General features: G+C 42.7%; 1 protein-coding gene across 6 annotated transcripts in view; it reads left to right on the plus strand.

Moving 5' to 3' along the window:
• ACYP2 (acylphosphatase 2) overlaps window positions 1–13,912 on the plus strand; it is a 138,704-nt gene that overhangs the window by 12,330 nt on the left and 112,462 nt on the right. The window lies entirely within an intron of this gene.

Below are 13,912 nucleotides of genomic sequence, written 5' to 3' on the forward strand. Positions count from 1 at the left end.
AGATTTAGAGATCAGTGACTTACTGTAACAATAACAAATCAAGGTTGTAAGAAACATGCCATCTTGACTCCTGAGCAATAGTTATTCTTCTGGTGTATCGGAGAGCTGGGAAGAGGAGCCAAAAGGAATATTGAAAACCAAAAAAACGAAAAAGAGACTGTTAAGTGAAAAAACACAAAATTAGGAGGAGGAAAACAGAATAGACAAATTAATAGGATTAGAAAGAAGGAAATGGACAATATAAAGAAAAGACCATCAATTGTGCCAGGACATAGGATAAGGGAAAATGTGTGGTGATGGGAGGAATGTGTGTGCCTGCCTGTCCACTGTAAATAGGGGCTTCCCCTCCAACAAGAACAAAAAAGACTTGGAACCACTGCTGCAATGTAATAGTATTTTCCATTGGTCTTCTGTGAGCTGGTACCCTAAATGATACAGTTTTTACCAAGATGTCTGCCTATAGCATTAAGCTTTGAGATACTATTTTAAATTTAAAACTTTAAAAAAAAATTAGAACTGTTTGTTCTTGGTGACAAGTGCTAATCCTGTCAGCTTTTATACTGCTTGGCTGAGTAAAATAGACTTACTTTTCCTTTGATTCTTAAATCATAAATTATTATGAACAGAGTAGTAGATACCCTTATATGGAGGTTGCCTAATCTCAGTATACAAACGTTTCTGACCTGTTTTTCAAGGGCTCTAGCGTCTCTGTAAGTTGTAGCAGAACTTCAAGATTTTGCAGGATAGTCCTCGTGTCAGAGACTTGCCTTTTATTGTCCACGTGGAAATCCATTCAGATCTGATTGAATTATAAAATGTCAGATTTGCCATTTCCAATCTGTATTATGCCCAGCAGAGGTTGCTGGAGGCTCTCTGCTAAAACTTTTCAAGATACCACATATACTGGGCATGCTCCCCAGTGTCTCTTTTTAGCATGGCACATATGTATCTCCTGATGGGAATCAGACAAAGTAGATCCTCCTCCTTGTCCCACTTGCCCTATCAAAATACACGTTGGGCTAGGGGCATTTGCACCAGACTAGGATCAATGAGGCCTTACACTCATGTTTTCTAACTGCTGTTGGTAATTCAGTTCCTTTCACAATATTTGTTACTGAGCAAGGCCTCATACCACCCTGAGAAGCAACAGAAGCTGGAAATAGAATATGGCAAACAAAAGTCTTATTTCATTAGCCACACTGCCTCTTTTTAAGAACCTCCCAAATCTATGTGTCTGATTATACTGTAGGTAAAATGAGGCTACTCATACATATGTAATCGTTGTTTCTGTATGTTGTGCATTCCTTAATAGGTAGTCCACAAATGATTACAGCCTACTCCTGCTGCCCATTACTGGAGTTACTCTTTTCACTGTAGTGAGTGCCGACTATGCTGCAGTGCTGGAGGTCCAAAGTTCAAACCCTGATGATGATGCATTATGGGTGGATGAGTTACAGTTGCACATAGTAGAATTTGCTTACCTCACCCAGTTAAGTGACACTATTATATTTTGGTATTACAATAGTACTTACTGCCCTCCACTGCGATTGGGTTCCTGTTGTGATGGGCACTCTACAAAAACATAATAAGAGAGATTCCCTATCCAGAAGAGTTTACAATCAAAATAAGACAGACAGATGAAGTAACTTGCCTAAGATCTTATAGCAGATAAGTGACAAAATCCAGATCTTCTGAGTCCTGCACCCTATCTCCTGGACCACACTAACATTGCAACAGTTTTGTGGGGTTTTGGAGTGTTTTCACTTTTATGTACGTGTCAAATGTGAGACGTGACAGATGATACTGGTGTTGAGTTTAGTGATGGAAGACAAACCAAAAGAAGTTGTAGGTAGGTAGGGGTGTGTATGTGTGTGAGAGAGAGAGACAGATGGCAGTTGCTTGGTATAAAGAAAAAGGAAAGGTGTGTTAGGCAAGGACAATGAGTTAACAAAAGGCACAATCGTGAATGGGATAAAAAAGACTGTTCAGAAACTTGTTCATTATTGATGTTCAAAATTTTCTCAGGATGTTCTGGCATTTAAAACTAAACTGAAGAACACGTGTTTGCTGCAGCTCAGCAGAAATGACTTGCTCTCAACTCCTGTGTGGCAGGGCAATGTCTCGCTGGCACAGCACCTCCTGCTGGTTGTCTCAGGAACTAGCTCTCCAGCATCCAATGTGCCCTCTGCACACCAGTGTTGCGCCTGCCGCTGGCCCCGTGTCCCTCCTGGACCTCAGTGCCCCTCTACATCAGGGTTCTGTCCCGGGCAGTAACCCACAATCTGGGTCTCCCTACCCTGGGGAACCCCCCACCCTCTATCCCCACCTTGCCTCAGTGGCTACTGCCAGTCACCATCTAGCCCCCACTCCCTGGGGCAGACTGCAGTCTATAAACCACTCCTCATCAGCAAGGGGGTTTGGACCAGCTGCCTCTGCCTGTTCCTGGGCTACACTTCTGCAATCATAGTATCTGCTTGTGGGCCCTTAACTTGGCCTGCAGCCTGGGGCTTTGCTAGGCTGGAGCTCCCCAGCTCCCTCTGCCCTTCCCCAGCACAGCTCCACTTCAGATACCTTCCTTAGCTTCCCAGGGAGCCAGGTCCTTCTCTCTCAGGAGCGGGAGAGAGAATGTCTGTCTTAGCCTCTGGCCCTCAGCCCTCTTATAGGGCCAGCTGTGGCCTGATTGGGGCGTGGCTGCTTACCCTAATTACCCTGGTTTTTCCCCACTGCAGCCCTCCCTTAGAGCTGTTTTATGCCCTCCAGGGCAGCAGCGGGGTAATCACCCCACTACACCCTGGTTTAGGCAAGATCTAAAGGAACAGGATTTTAAAAAGAAAGATAATTTCTGTGGCAAAAAAGCTGTCTCTTCTGTCATATGTTCTTTTTAATTCAGACACACCCTTGCTTCTCAAACAAGATTACCTTCCCCAAAGAGAAGCAGGTGATAACTCTGAAATTGAAAGATAAGGAAACTGGACAAAGTGACTCCAAAAAGTGTTTGCTAGCTTACTGCAGAGTACTACCTACTGTAGATGTGTTTCATAGGAAACAATCAGGTGGGTGGCAAGCTTCACATTTTCCAGGTCTGTGTGACAGTATGTCACAAAATATTGCTAGTCCATCGCATATTTTGGATAGGCAATTTCCATTCCAGTGTTTTAACTCATACTTGCTATTGTGAAACATTTAAAAGAAAACTGCCTATTTTGCTCATTCCAGAAATGTGAAGTTCTTAAAGATTTAGCCAAATTATTTGTCATAGTTATTACTTAATTTATTCCACTTTCAGAGGCTTTCCTGACATACATAGTCAACATCTACTTTCTGATATCTGTCCCTTTATGCAAGACAGTGTCATGCCAGTGGAGCTGAAATTTTGTGTGGAAACTGCTATAATATACTTAACAACAATGATATGATGCAGCTCTGACTGTGTCATAAGAGCTTCCGAGGTAAAGCTTATTACAGTAACTGTAGTTTGATTTAGTTGTGAGGCATTACAAAAGTCTAATAGCAGTATATGATTGTACATACTTTATTTGCTGTAGCGCCAAATCAACATAGGCAAAGTTGAAGACATAGAGCTTGCCTACACACAAAAGTTGTACCACATAGAGGGAGAATAAGCTATACTAATGTAAGTCACCTTTATGTTGTTAAAACTGCATCCAGACTAGAGATTTTACTGGTATAATTTCAGTAAAAAAATCTCACACACACACACACACACACACACACACACACACACACACACACACACACACACACACACACACACACTAGCTAGCTATGGCTGAAAAACTGTGTAGGTCTGGCCATAGCTTGAATCATAATTGTACAGAAGCACAGACATTTCAAATTTAGGTTTTATGTGCATTTCATTGTTAGTAGTATTTTTTAATGGCAGGAGTATCACAACCCAAAAAGTAGATACTTCCATAAATCATGGACTGTTGTGGGTTTTAGTAGATTGTGATTGTGCGCTTTAGGAAATATTTTGCATGGCTTTATGACACTATAGCGTAGAACAACCATTTTTTCATTGGAAAGATTTGTGTAAAGATTTGTGTAAGATAGTGTACTCTAGCTTGGGTGCATTATAGTGTAATGTTACTTATTAGGTAATTTGTAAAAAAGTAACTATACTGTATATATGCAGTAGTAGTTCTATCTGGTACTTATATTTTTAAGTACTTTAATTAAATTAGGAGTATGTAGTGTAAGTAAATTTTATATATATATATATATATATATATATATATATATATATATATATATATATATATATATATACTAACATATTACATAGCCATATTGGACTTGGTATTTAAGTCACAGATGTATACAAGGAACTTTGCCCTTTTGTTGTTTTTTAAACGACTGTATCTTGACCTTATTTTCCTTTGATTAATTATTCAAATTACTAGTCAATGTTATGGAATAACAAGGTTACATTTCTTGTTTTATCTTGGACCTTTTTGAGGTACAAAGATAAAAAAACATTTTTTATTTGGTAAGCTGATAGTTGTGGAGGTGTGTTCACTTCCTATAATTTAAAACCTTTGTACTTTTCCTAAACTTTAAAAAAAATAACGTATAGGCTCAGCCTATATCAATTTTTAGCCTAAAGCAATTGGTTAAAATTTTATATGTCCGTGATATTTTAAAAATGAAACATTGGCAAACCCTAATCTGTTGTAAATGTATTTTTTAATTCTTGTCAAATAGTTCTGTGAAGAAATTGGCTGAGGAACTTTTTAGGTTGCTTTTTGAACTCATATTTTTTAAAAATGGTTTTCATACAATATATATGATAAGAAATCGAAACGTATAAATCTAGATTTCAAAAAAGGCCTGCAACCTCCACCATCAGGAAATGAAAACTTCAAATGCTGCAATGTCTTTAAAAACATGGGTGTGGTTTTCCTTAAAGTTATGGAAATCTGGAATACAGCAGTGGCCGTCATCGTTAGGAGGGCTGCCTGGAAGCACAGAAGTCCATTTCAGTTGTTCCCAGGCCGGCTTTCAGGGTAATTTTGCATGTGGGTTGGGTCTTCTTTTTCTCCTTCATTGCCTCATTCTTGTAATAAGGATGATTGACGGTGAAAGCTTTCTTTTGCAACTTTCGTTACATGTAGCCAATTTAGAATGCAGTTTCTGACATTTTCTTTTATATGAATAGTTTCAGAACTATTGTTTTGTTAAAGTTAAATCTACTTTTTGCAAAGTAAAAGAAAATGGAAAAAAAATGTTGCATTTCCCGATAAACCATTTAAAAGTTGAATCTTTAGGGATTTATGTGTGATTAACTAATATGACTGCATTATGCACAGTAACTGTGGTCTTTGTCTTGGTGATTTAATGTCAAGTTGATTTTTTGGGGTTGCAAGATAAATTAACAAAACCAGACAGGAATTGTCCACACCCATATTAGAAATCTGACAGACAAACTTTGTGCTTATTTTCAGATAAACTGATGTAAACTTGGAGTATCTCCGCTGAAGTCAGTAGAAATTTACACACTGGTGTAACTGCAAGCGTAATTTGCCCCTTGATTATCATCTATCCTATCAGCTGCTAGTGGTCCTGGGAATGCAGTTGGGAGAGAGAATGCTCTGTGTCACCTAATGTCATCGTGCCTCAGTAGGTTACAGTTGAGAATACCAGATTCAGGACAAACTGCTGAGAAATAGGGCAGATTCACCTCCAAACTGGTGGTTATTCTAACATCAGATATACCAAGCCAGTAACAAAAGTAAACTTCTGTCTCAATACATGGTTAACAAGAAATTAAAAATGCAGTTATTCCAGCCTTCGTTTCATCACTCAGACACTAGACTCTATGATGAGTGGTTATTGAAAACCAATTTCATCACTTATAGGGTCCTCTAATCCCAAGAGATCAGACACATAGCCAGGTCAATATATAACTCAGATCATACCCAATAATCATGCTGTTGTCCATTCTTTAGTATCTCAGGGCACGTGTACACTTGCAAAGTTACAGTGTCGCTCAGAGAGTGCAGAAGGGAAACTGCTGTTGTGTGTTCACACTGACAGCTGCCTGCACAATAGCATGTTCAGACTTCCGGCACTTGCAGCGCTATACAGAGTGGTATACTCTGGGCAGCTATCCAACAGAGCACCTCTTTCTCTTTTGCCGCCAAGGCTTGTGAGAAGGCGGAGGGGGTTGCAGGGCATTCTGGGTCCAGTCCCAATGTCCCATGATGCATTGCTTTGCATCCCAGCAATCCCTGTAGTTCCATCTGCATTTGGCGCCATGTTTCAACAGTTTGTGTACTGCGCGCCGTGCCTCTTTCGGGCTGCAGGAATGGATCCCGAACTGTTAACTAGTATGCTGCTCGCTCTGACCAACACATCACGAGTGGCAATGGAGTTATTCCTTAAATTACAAAGGCAAGAAGAGTGCGGCATTGATCTCACCATGCGTAGTAGCTACGATACGAAATTGCTTGTGGCGTTCACGGAGGTGGAACCACAGTAGAATGCCGCTTTTGGGCTCAGGAAACAAGCACTGAGCAGTGGGATCACATCGTGATGTACGTCTAGGATGACAAACAATGGCTGCAGAACTTTCGCATGAGGAAAGCCAGATTCATGGGACTGTGTGATGAGCTCGCTCCAGCCCTGCAGGGCAAGGACACGAGAATGAGAGCTGCCCTGTGTCACGGCATCCCCGGGCAATGCTCTGGAACTGCTCCCCACACAGCCAGTCAGGATTCTGGGGAGCCTCCTCTTCCTTGGAGCAGAGTTTTTCAGGGCAAGAAGCTCACATGTCTTCACCTCCTGGGTCTCTCCTTGGAGAATTCAGCATCCTCTGCCCCTCCGTGCGCTTCCCAGAGCGAGCCCGCCGCAGCGGGGTCCTGGGGAAGCCACAGGGTCCTGCACCCCCACTTCACAGTCAGACGTGACTCTCAGCCAGCCAGTAAAACAGAGGTTTATTTGATGACAGGAACACGGTCTAAAACAGAGCTTGTAGGTCCCATGAACCAGATCCCTCGGCTGGGTCCATTTTGGGGGGCAGTGAGCCAGACCCCCAGATCTGCACTTCACTCCTCATCCCCAGCCAGCTCCAGACTGAAAACCCCTCCAGCTCCTCCTCCTCTGCTCTGTTCCTTTCCCGGGCCAGAAGGTCACCTGACCTCTTTGTCTCCAACACCTTCAGCTGGCACCTTTGCAGAGAAGGGGCCCAGGCCATAAGTTGCTAGGAGACAGAGTGCCAGGCATTTGTGTGCACTGGCCCTTTGCTCTGCAGCAATCAGACACCCTGATCCCACCACCTAGATACTTAAGAACTGCATAGGGGACACTGAAGCCCCCCCCCACAGTATTCAGAGAAAGCATTAAGAACATTCCCAGTTTGCCACACCTTGTCACTGGAGAAGTGCATGGCAATAGCACTGTGGAAGCTGGCTACTCCAGACTGCTATTGATCGTTCGCTAACCAGTTCAGAGTGGGAAAGTTGATCTTTGGAGTCGTGTTGATGGAACTGTGCAGGGCCATTAATCGCATCCTGCTTCGAAAGACCGTGACTCTGGGCAACGTGCTTGACATTGTGAATGGCTTTGCACAAATGGGCTTCCCTAACTGTGGAGGGGCGATAGATGGCACGCACATTCCAATTCTGGCACCAGGCCACCTAGCCACCGAGTATATTAATTGCAAAGAGTGTTTCTCAGTGGTTCTTCAGGCACTTGTGGATCATCATGGGCATTTTATAGACATTAACGCAGGATGGTCTGGAAAGGTGCATGATGCACACATCTTTCGGAACACTGGTCTGTTCAGGAAGCTGCAATCAGGGACTTTCTTCCCGGACCAGAAGATCACCATAGGGGAAGTCGAAATGCCCATTGTGATCCTGGGAGACCCTGCCTGCCCCTTAATGCCGTGGCTCATGAAGCTATACGTGGGACAACTTGACAGCAGCAAGTAGGGATTCAACAACAGGCTGAGCAAGTGCAGAATGACTGTGGAGTGTGCATCTGGCCATTTAAAAGCCCACTGGCGCTGCCTCTGTGGGAAGCTGGAGCTTGCCGATGACAATATTCCTATGCTTATGTATGCTCCGTAATATTTGTAAAGGGAAGGGTGAAAGCTTCACTCAGGGCTGGACTGAAGAGGCTCAGCGTCTGGAGGCTGACTTTGAACAGCCAGAGATTAGGGCTATTAGAGAGGCACAGCGCAGGGCCATAAAGATCAGGCAGCAATTTAAAGCTGAAAGCCACTAATACTTGTTGCTATGCTCGGAATTGCAGTGCTAGGAGGTGATTGGTGCACATGATGCAAGAGGGTCCTTAACATTATTGTATGTTGCTTTGCAGTGCTCTTTTTACTTTCACTTAATAGAATAAAGATTGCTTCCAAACAAACACAATTCTTTTATTAAAAGACAACAACCGGAGGAGAGAGTCAAACGAAAAAATTCATCAGCAGGGAGGGGGAGGAGATATGGGGGAAAGGAAGTTCTCAAGAGGAGATCAGCTACAGATTTGTGTATGTCCAGGGATCATACCCAACCTTCTCCTTTGGAGTATAATGTAGCGGGTGCTGTACTTCAGCAGGGCCAAACTGCAGATGGATGGGTGTTGAGTGTAGTGGGAAGTGAGAGTCCACATTGCTGGACTCTGGGGAGGGAGGAGTGGAGTGCTGCGAGTAGAGAGTGGAGCCAACAGTTTGATAACAGTGTGTTGGCAGTGTATGTGGGGTGCATGGGAAAGAGTTTTGCGACAGTGGCTGCAGGGGAGGGTGGCCACGGAGCTGCTCAGTTTGAAGAGCTAGTATCACCTGAAGGGTGTCCACTTGGCGCTCCATAACTGTTAGGAGCTGCTCCGTGGCTTCATTCTGGCATGCTGCGTTCTCCTTTTGGTCCTTCTTCTAGCTGTCCCACCACTCCTTCAATTCCTGTTTCTTAGCGGCCGTTTCTTAGCCTTCAATTCCTGTTTCTCAGCAGAAAGTCCTCCTTAGTTCTTCTTGGATGCTTGCTAATTCTGCACAGCTATTCTGCAGCCAATAAGGGAGGCTGGCTTCCCAAGGTCATCTCTGTGAAGTTTAAATGCAACATTTTACAGAAGCAGTATTGTTTGCAACACTGACAACAATGATTCAGTGCTTTAAAACACAGCCAGTACTCACATGCCTGTCACTAACTGGTTGACCCCAGGCAAGCATACATGAGCCACAAGATCCCCAAAATGGTGAGTAGCCACAGGGGCAGGGTAAATCACTCTTCCCGGACCCTGCTGTACACTTGGCACGTGGTTCTTTGGGAGAGCTAGCACTGCAGGGTGGGCCTGATAATTTCTGTCCCCACACTGCCCACAGGAGGTGATCATTATGGAAGGTATCTCGCTGCTGAGAGTGAGCAGGGAATCAAAGGAGGGTCTTCTCCAGCCCTGCAGCTTCCACCCTAACGCCTTTGCAGCTAGCCTGTGTGCAGCAGTGGTGTCCCCCCTTCCCCTGTCACTGCAAAATGGCGTGGGAAAGTTACCGTTAATGGGGCAAGAAACAAAGCAGCTCTGCCGAGGAACCTGCAGCAGCAGATTGCCCAGTATCTCCATGAGAGTTCCTGGAGATCTCTGAGGGAGATTTTTGTGAAGTGAGGGAATCTATCAACAGCTTGTTCCGCTGCTCAGACTAGACATGCGGTGGGAGACAAGCCTGCTTCCTGCAACCCTCCTGCCCCTAGCCACACCCATGCCACTCTAGAACTTGAACCTAGTATTATGCTGCCTCACTGGGCCTCTGTTCGAACCCTTAGCGACATGTTCTCTGACACACCTATCAATGAAGGTAGCATTCTTAATGGCAATCACATCAGCCTGTCATGTGGTTGAGCTAGGGGCCCTCATGGCACACCCACCCTATACCAACTTTTTCAAGGACAAGGTCACCTAAAACCTCATCCAAAATTCCGACCTAAAATATCTCTTCCTTCCACATAAATCAGCCAATCCATCTCCCCTCATTCTTTCCCAAACTACACAAGAGTACACAAGATTCAGTACTACGCATTCTTGACGTCAGGCGCGCTAGCATTTTACCTCTCTGAGGCTTTTCATTTCCACTGCAGAACATTCTAAAGGCTCCACTATCTCCACACAAAGACTATCAAAATGGATCTCTGGGTGCATTCACCTCTGCTATCAACAAAAGAACGTAAAACCCTCATTGGGGATCAGAACTCACTCTACCTGATCCTTTTCAACTTCAGGTTTCAGAGTAGCAGCTGTGTTAGTCTCTATCCGCAAAAAGAACAGGAGTACTTGTGGCACCTTAGAGACTAACAAATTTATTTGAGCATAAGCTTTCGTGGGCTACAGCCCCACTTCATTGGATGCATGTAGTGGAAAATACAGTAGGAAGATATATACACAGAGAACATGAAACAATGGGCGTTACCATGCACACTATAAGGAAAGTGATGAGTTAAGGTGAGCTATTATCAGCTGGAGAGAAAAAGAACTGTTTGTAGTGATAATGAAAATGGCCCATTTCCAGCAATTGACAAGGAGATATAAGGAACTGAGGGGGAGGGGGCTGGGGGGGGGATAAGCATGGGGAAATAGTTTTACTTTGTGTAATGGGCCAATCACTCCCAGTCTTTATTCAAGCCTAGTTTGATGGTGTCCAATTTGCAAATTAAATTGAATTAAATTGAATTAATTTGCAAATTAGACACCATCAAACTAGGCTTGAATAAAGACTGGAGTGGATGGGTCATTACACAAAGTAAAACTATTTCCCCATGCTTATCTCCCCCACCCCCAGTTCCTTACATCTCCTTGTCAATTGCTGGAAATGGGCCATTTTCATTACCATCACTGAAGTGGAGCACCCAAAGGGACATCACTTGAAGAAGAAGAGGTTACTCACCCTGTGCAATAACTGAGTTTCTTAGAGATATGTGTCCCTGTGGGTGCTCCACTATCCACCCTCCTCCTCCCTACATGGAGTTCAATTTTCAGACTCTCCAGTAGAGAAGGAACTGGGGGGAGGGGTCAGGTTGTGCATGCTGAATAAGGTCCCAGTGGTGCCGCGAGACAGGGAGAGCATATGCATGACCCAAACGGACACTGCTGCTAAAATTCTCAGATCAAAGGTGTAGGGTAGCACCATCAACTGAAGTGGAGCACCCAGGGGAACGCACATCTCGAAGAACCTCAGTTACTGCACAGGGTGAGGAACCTTCTTTTCTGCAGTGGTTAGTGCATGTGGTAGATCAAACGTAAACACAATATTTCTATAGTAAGGACACTAAATAATGGAAATAGGAGTAATTCCAGCAACAGATTATTCATGAAACTTGAATAATTTAGTAATTTTTCAGTTCTATATTTAGTATTTTCAGAGTGCTGTATGTTTACTTGACACTTCCTCAAAATTCATAAAAAGAGAAGGTCTTTGTGCTCAGAAATTATAATATACTTCAAAGAGAATATATTGGTTAATATAATAGCAAGAAGGCGCAAAAGAGGCATTTTAAAGCAGTCTACCTAATTGGTGGTATTATGGTCCACATTTACGTACTTCATAGATTGAAAAAATGTATAGTCTCATTATAAACCTTTTCATAATTCTTAGTTCTATTACCTCAGCCCAACATTTTAAAACATAGGTGCTTAAAGTTATGTTTTGGCTCTTAAATAAGTGGCCTGATTTTTTCAGAGGTGCAGCACCTGTAGCTTTCATTCCATAAAATTTTTCAGACTTAAAATTGGTGAAATATTTGCTTTACTATTTCTTGTTTGTTTGTCTGGTTTTGCTGCTACTGTGTTTTCTCCCAACTTCTTACTGTTTCTGTCTCTTATATTTTGCAACTCTGAGGGTTTGTGCCTCAGTCTTTCAGGGGTATAATTAAAGGTTTCAAAAGAGCGCCACTGAGCCACCAGTAGGACTGCTGAGCATACTTCATTACAAGTGACCTTGTAAGGTGAGGCAAACTGATAGGGCTGGATCACAGAGGCTTGTGGGCCAACTAGAACACTGTGCTCAACATATGCCCTGTGGCTTAGATCAGCTTGCTAGGAGAAACATTGGCTAGATTCTGTGTCAGTGACTGGCCCTCACAGCTGCCCTGCTTTCACTTTCTTCTTAGAGCAGTGGTTAAGTGCATTTGAATAGCCATATTTGCTCTTGGTTGGCTGTCAGAGAACTGAAAGTTCTAAAAATATGTGTGGTGTACAATATTTGTGCTCACTTACAGATTTCACTTAAACAACTACCTCTATGCTTTGATCATGCCATCTTCCTACAGTGTCCTTCGCACACTCTTTTCTCCCTCCTCTGTTTTAACTATTGCTTAGCTAATTGTAGAAATAGATGATTGCTCATATGATGAGCACTCAGTTCTCGGCACTGTGTGAATGTCTCCTTGTACAAATGCTGGCAAACACTTTCTCCATGCTTCTTTCAGCAATGTTCAACAGCGTTCAGGATTGAGTCTTTGCTGCCTAGTATAAATAATTGTCAGTTTTGTGGATCACAGTATTTCAAAGAGCATAAACTGTCTTGCTACATTTTATTGGAAAAGTTTTGTTTCAGGGCATTCTCTGTCTCCTCCCTGTTAAACAGTCTTTACAGCATTGCATTTCCCCTTTTCCTTGGCAAAAGGAGGCAGACCAGATCTTTGCTCTGAGCCTGGGTTTAGCCCCACCCTCCTCAGTAAGGCCTCTTCAGAATTCTCTGCCTCAAATTCTGTGCAGATGGAAGATTCTGCATGTCCCTTTTTAATGGAGCCTTTCACTAAATTTTTTTTCTAATGTTCTTCATTGGCTTTAAGGTTTTTTTCTTCTAATTCCTGTTACCTTCAGAAACTTTTTTTTGGATTTCTGAAGAAGGTACATGGTGCAGTACCCTCTTTCCCCCTCTTTCTCTTCAGAAATGGCAGGCAGAGACAGCCTGAAGTGGAAAGGCAAGAAATATGTCCTCTTCCTCCCCATCAGCCGTTCCTGACTGTCATATAAACAAAGTTTACATCAGGATGGCTGAGCAGGCTGCAGAGATGCTCCCCTCAGCAAGGCCAGGTTGAGAAATACTAGGGTAACCCGACAGCAAATGTGAAAAATTGGGACAGGGAGTGGGGGATAATAGGAGCCTATATAAGAAAAAGACCCAAAAATCAGGACTGTCCTTATAAAATTGGGACATCTGGTCACCCTAAGAAATACTAGCATGGCTCCTCTGCCATTTTATCCCCACAAGGCTTTTGACCCAAAATACTGAATCTGCATTTCTTGCCTATTATACAAATGTCATACATTTGCTTTCTGATTTAATCACTTTTTGCTTTAAACATTATGTTAATCTTTAGCCCAATGTTTATCCTTCAATATTGACCCTTATTGATCCAGTAGAGTTAACTCTTTAAATAAGTGTCTTTTATAACTGCTATAATTTTTTTTATTAGATATAGTTTAAGGTCATGATCCAAAGCCCATGGAGGTCAAAGGAAATATTCCCATTGACTTCAGTGGGCTTTGGATCAGGCCCAAAATCTTTAATTCCTCCATACAGTAATACAGGAGGAGGAATGTAATTACTTACACAGTCACTTTTATAGATAATGACCTTCTGTGTAGTTCATTCAGCCTAATATAAGTAGACTTATTTTTTCCTTGTTTTATTTTGTTATACTGTTCATTACTTTCCCATAGAGACTCAAGTGAATTACAATGACTAGATTGTACCATCAGTATGAGTCCTAGTAGAATGAGTTTTTTGTGATTTCCCTCTGAATATGAAATTTAATATTTTTGGAACTCTGTTCTCCAATATACTATCTTCCATTTAATTCATATGTCGATCTAGGACAGGAAGTGAAGGAAATTGCTGTTGACTGATGAAACTTTATTAAATTTTACAAGGAGCTCTGGTTTCTGATTTCCCCAGGAG

The sequence above is a fragment of the Gopherus flavomarginatus genome, chromosome 4, assembly GCF_025201925.1.
Source record: "Gopherus flavomarginatus isolate rGopFla2 chromosome 4, rGopFla2.mat.asm, whole genome shotgun sequence".
NCBI lineage: Eukaryota > Metazoa > Chordata > Testudines > Testudinidae > Gopherus > Gopherus flavomarginatus.